This window comes from Salmo salar, chromosome 04 (assembly GCF_965601325.2).
Source record: "Salmo salar chromosome 04, fSalSal1, whole genome shotgun sequence".
Lineage (NCBI taxonomy): Eukaryota > Metazoa > Chordata > Actinopteri > Salmoniformes > Salmonidae > Salmo > Salmo salar.
Genome location: NC_138294.1, coordinates 36404726 through 36410573, shown reverse-complemented (window position 1 = coordinate 36410573; position 5848 = coordinate 36404726). Strand labels below are relative to the sequence as shown.

Sequence of the window (5848 nt, the reverse complement as noted above, 5' to 3'; positions counted from 1 at the left end):
AAGGATGTTCACCTATCCAGAACTACCGTTACACGGCGCTGTGAAAGGATGTTCAGCTATACAGAACTACCATTACACGGCGCTGTGAAAGGATGTTCCGCTATCCAGAACTACCGTTACACGGCGCTGTGAAAGGATGTTCACCTATCCAGAACTACCGTTACACGGCACTGTGAAAGGATGTTCACCTATCCAGAACTACTGTTACACGGCGCTGTGAAAGGACGGAGGAGGATTTGAGGGAGCATCTTAGAAAAGACAAATGAGTATAAATGTTTTTTTCACTTCAATTTGACTGGTCGACAGACGTGATCAACACATCTCAGTTGTGTATTTTCATCAGAATGGTGTTTGAAGATATGACTGCCAAAGAGGAACTGCTCACAATCATATCGCTGAAAGGAAAAACTCGAGGGGAGGACATTTTTGTGCCATTCAAGGACTTTTTTAATAGCCCTCAGTTACCCATTTACAAACTACAGATGGAGCACCAGCCATGACTGGCTGCATCAATGGGTTTATTGCCCTTTGCAAAGGTGATGACTTTCCAGACTTCCTCAATTATCACTGCATCCATCAACAAGCCTTGTGTGGTAAAATGCTGAATATGAAAGATGTCATGGATATCGCGCACAAAATCGTGAACTCGATTTGGGCCAGAAGTCTGCAGATCTCTTCAGGTCTCAACTGGAAGAAAGTGAAGCTGAACACAGACCTCTTGCAACACACAGATGTAAGGTGGCTTAGTAGAGGTACATGAAATCAAGGAATTTCTGGCCTCAAAAGATGCCGAATATGAGCAGTTGGAAGACAAAGTGTGGCTGTTAGATTTATATTTTTTGACCGATGTAACTTTTCGGCTGAATACACTCAATTTAAAGCTACAAGGAAAATACAAAAATATTGTTGAAATGATTAGCTATGTGACAGCTTTTAAACAAACATTGAAATTGCTGTCCTCACACTTGCAGTGACATGAACTGAGGAATTTCAAAAATATGTCATAACTCGAGTCAGGGAAAGGCACCTGCACTTTGTGACTGGTCAATACGTTGAACAGGTGAACAACATTATCGCAGACTTTGACCGATGCTTTCAAGACTTTGCAATCCTGGAACCTGTGGCAACATTTATGTGCTTTCTGCTTGGTGTGGAAGTTGATGTTGATGAAATTGCAACAAAAATTGCATAATTGTTTCACATGGAGACATCAGCCGTCAAGAGTGAAATTTTGACTCTGCAAAGCGACCTCTATATCAAATCGAGGGCATTGGGGGTACACTTTTGGAACCTTATTGTGGAGGAAAAATATCCAAAGATGAGAAAAGTTGCCATGTACTTGACAGCATTTTTTGGATCTATCTACCTTTGCGAGTCAGCATTTTAAGACATGAAAATCATCAAGTCAAAATAGCGGTCCACTCTAACAGATGATCACCTGGACACCTGCTTGAGGCTAGCAATCAGTAGCTACAACCCAGACCATGCTAAGCTAGCTGATAGCATGCAGTGCAAACCATCCAATCAATAATGTGGGGTGTAGACCGCGTTAGGATGCAGGGTGGAAAAAGTAGATCCTATGTAACTAAAGTCTGGGCACCCCTGCTGTACAGGTCTGAGGAGGATGCCCCCTGCTGGTCAGCCAGGGTATTTTCCTCTAAGGGAAAATACCAAAAACGTGAGCAGGTAAGTATTAGTACTCCATGACAGCTTGTAGCCTACTTACTAGGTAGTTACAGGGTAATTTAAAAAGTAAAAATATTACACATCAATTCAGGGTAATTGCTTACTGTCAGATTTCAATGTTGCAAATGACAAACAGGACAATGGACAGCTGAATTCCTTTATTTCTTTTAAACATTTTACTTTATATTTTCAATACATGACAGTCACCAACCACACAAATATTCAACATATACACAAAATACACACAAAAAAAACCACAGTGATGCCAAGGTCATTAAAAATAAAACATCCCAGATAAGAAAATATTGTCATTATATTTCCCGGTTCAAGCCCAGCACCCAACTCCTATTGTGTCTTCTCAAGGAATTTCAAAGACACTTCCAACACACATAGGACTTGTTCAAACTCCTCCAAAACTATTTTTCGTTCTAACTCCTTCAGGCTTTCTAACCTCTTGGTCTATGGGAGTTGCAGTGTGAACGACCAGACACTTAGCATTGTATAACATCATCCCACCTTGGTGATAGAGTGCAGTGAGGAAGCCCGGGTGGTCGTTACCATGGAACAGGGCCTTCTCGACCTCCATCTCTCTGCGGGACAGGGGTCGGCTGGCTGAGAAGCGATGTGGATTGACATGAGCTCTGCCCAAGACGCCATCTTGTCCTGGATCACTTGCAGACGCTGCTGCCGCACCCCGGGGGCACACACACCCACCCCATGACCCTGTAGGGTAGAACACACAACATGGCTGCCTGAAGCACACACCCCACGGCCCTGAACCACACACACACACACACAGCTGCCTACTTGACCATGCTGTTCAATGAGTCCAACAGGTAATACAGGTGGAATAATAATAGCATCCTTTTATCAGTGAGTATTGAAGTAAATAGAGTTGAGGAAAGTTACACCCTGATCTCTTCCAGTTTGGATGGATGCCTGAGTCAAAGAATCAATATCAGGCTACACCACCAGGATGTTTTTCATGTCTGACAACACACTCATAGTTGATCAGTCAATATCACTAACATTTTGACAATGTTTGGTTTAAATACAGGCTCTGTGTTCCTTCTCAGGAGGTGTAATTGATATCCACAACCACACACATTGTCTCTATACATAAAACATCTCGTCGTTACATCCAGCAGTATATCCAGCAGCTGGCAAAAAAAGTGGGCAAAACTGGTTAAAATGACATTATTACAATCTGGTTGTAGAGACATAATTTCAACCAGTTTGCCCACTGGGATGCAACAATCCCCTTCTCTTCACTTTTTGTACCTATTCTTCCTTATATGCGGCTGTCCAACTGTACTGTCCCTGGTAGTAAATGGCATAAATGATATAAATAAATAACATTCACCTTCTCAGTGTTTTAAGGCTGGTCTCTGGGGAACCACAGTTCTATCTCCAGGTCTGAGAGCCCCAACTCCCTAAGACTGGCCCGCTCCCTCCCCCTGTTCTGGTGAGCCCCAACTCCCTAAGACTGGCCCGCTCCCTCCCCCTGTTCTGGTGAGCCTGGAACTGGGATATACTCCTCACCCAGGCAGTCTGCTCCCCAAAGGCTTGTACAGTGCCACAGAGGCAAAACACTTCCTCTTGGCAACACATCTGGGACAACACATGAAAGGTCTAAAAGTCTAGTCTCTCTGAATGTGGTCTGAAAATACATAATGACATTTAGCAGTAATATTTAATAATTTAGTTATTATGCCTTGATCATTTCAGGTAAAACTCAAGAGTCAATCAGGTAAAACACGAGAGTTGAGGAATTCTTATCTTATTCTCTGACTTTCAGACATTGTTTAATTAACGGGTTGGGTTAAGTTAAATTGCCGAGTTCATGTGTCTAGACGTTGACAAATCATTGGCTGGCTGGCTGTCCTTAGGTGAACCTGTACTGGAATGCACAGGGGAATGTAGACCCTCCCCTGAGGTCAGTCCAGACATATAAGAATATGGAAATAGTGTGGCTGTTGCAACTTGCTATCGTAATGCTGTAGAAGAAAATAAAGTTGGATGAGGTGAGTTTCTCCTTTACTATGTAAAGCACTTTGAGCTTTAAGTTGGTAAACAAAAAAAGCGCTATAGAAATCCAAATCAAATGATTATTATTTAGTAGGAGTGTAGGCTATTGTATGTAAACTGTGTGGTTGATGCTATTGTAATTGTGTGTGTGTGGAGGCTCACCTGCCTATGTTGGAAGTCCGTGTCTAGCTGCTGTGGGAGGAGACTGTAGAGCGGTTTCTGTCCCGTTCCTCACACAAATTACAGGTCTTACTGTAACTAAAACACACACACACACACACACACACACACACACACACACACACACACACACACACACACACACACACACACACACACACACACACACACTATGTGTTGGTGTCATACACATTACTCTATACATTTTCATTAAATATACAACTGTTTTTTGCAACCAACGTTAACGGTGCAGCTATCACTCACTGGAGTAGCTGACGTTAGCTAGCTAACGTTAGTGCATCGCATTCCAGCTACACAATGTTAGTAATGCAGGTGACAGACAGCTATTGGCAACAGGATTATATAAACACTTCATATATGCATATTATACAGCAAAATGAGGCAAATAAAACCGTAGTAAATCAATGTAATGTGAGCTTGTTAGCAGAGAATGTTGTTTACCGTCGCATGTTTCCGTTTCGTTCTCCTGTAGGAGTTTGGGACGCAGCGCGGAATTTTGGGAAATGTAGTGAAATTGTGCTAGCTCAATTTCACAAATTCCAGAGGCAATGATTGTTTAATCTATAATAATAGCATTTAAAGAGAGTTAATGAATGGAAGAGCATTTGAGGACAGAAGCCATTCCCACATAGCTATGCCTTATGTTTAGTGTACAAAGTCTACAAAGGTAGGTTAAGCCAGATCCTGAAATGTTTCAATTTGTTGTACTAAAAGGAAAAACCTTTGTTCAGTTATGTATTGTCAGCATTGACAGTAATATATTTGTTATAGCATTTAGCTGTTTAGCTGAAACCATACACTATGTGGTTGAAACATCTCTGTTGGATCAACACTCAGATCAAATCAAATTTAGCAGATTTATTGGGGATGTAGTGAAATGCTCGTTGATAGTTGTGAAGTGATAATTCACCTTAATGTCAAATTTTCCTTATAGTCATCTTATGAATACCTATAAAGTAGAGGATGAATAAGCTATACAATATTGGAGGACACCTTTTTAATAAATTTTCTAGAGTTGTGAAAGAGCTCCCAGAATTTATATATTTTTTAGGAAAAGATGTCATTTTTAAAAATTTGTTTTCATACTCGTTAATATCTTCTACTATAGATAATATTGGCACTGTACAGTAGTGATTTACAGTAGTGATTTGGGCACCTACGCTATACCTTCAAAAAAATATTTTTTAGGAACCACACCCTTCCGACGTCATGACAGAGACCACACCCTTCCGACGCCATGACAGAGACCATACCCTTCCGACGCCATGACAGAGACCACACCCTTCCGACGTCATGACAGAGACCACACCCTTCCTACGTCATGACACACCCTTCCGACGTCATGACAGAGACCACACCCTTCCGACGTCATGACAGAGACCACACCCTTCCTACGTCATGTCAGAGACCACACCCTTCCAACGTCATGACAGAGACCACACCCTTCCGACGTCATGTCAGAGACCACACCCTTCCTACGTCATGACAGAGACCACACCCTTCCGACGTCATGACAGAGGCCACACCCTTCTGACGTCATGACAGAGGGTGTGGTTGAAAACCATCCTCCCCTCCCCTTAAACCAGCATAAACAGAATATTCTGAATGTAATAACACATTAGTTCATGTCTTTTTGGACCGGTCTTTCTTGAATTGCATTGGATACATGTTCCAAGTTACTTAATAGGAGACATTGCAATATTCAGATGTGACATATCAATTTGCCTCATAGACATCCACTACAACTTACTTTACATCATTAGGTTGACATGGATGTGTGTGTGCCTTTACAGACGCTATGACGGCGAAATGCATGCACATTTAGTGTGTGAATTTGGGGGATAGTTTGGCGTTGCTGCAAGCTCGGGTAGGTCTGGTCTGTGGCTGGCTGCTCAGTTTCTGATTGACAGGGTTGAGGGGTGGAGACGCAGGG

At 42.2% G+C, this 5848-nt stretch overlaps 1 long non-coding RNA gene across 1 annotated transcript; it reads right to left on the bottom strand.

Moving 5' to 3' along the window:
• Positions 1-1829: 1829 nt before the first annotated feature.
• LOC106602823 (uncharacterized) lies at positions 1830-4464 on the bottom strand. The gene is made up of 3 exons (XR_001328305.3): positions 4357-4464; positions 3877-3972; positions 1830-2409 (listed from the first exon to the last, which is right to left on the bottom strand). It is a non-coding gene; the product is annotated as an uncharacterized LOC106602823 (long non-coding RNA).
• Positions 4465-5848: the final 1384 nt, after the last annotated feature.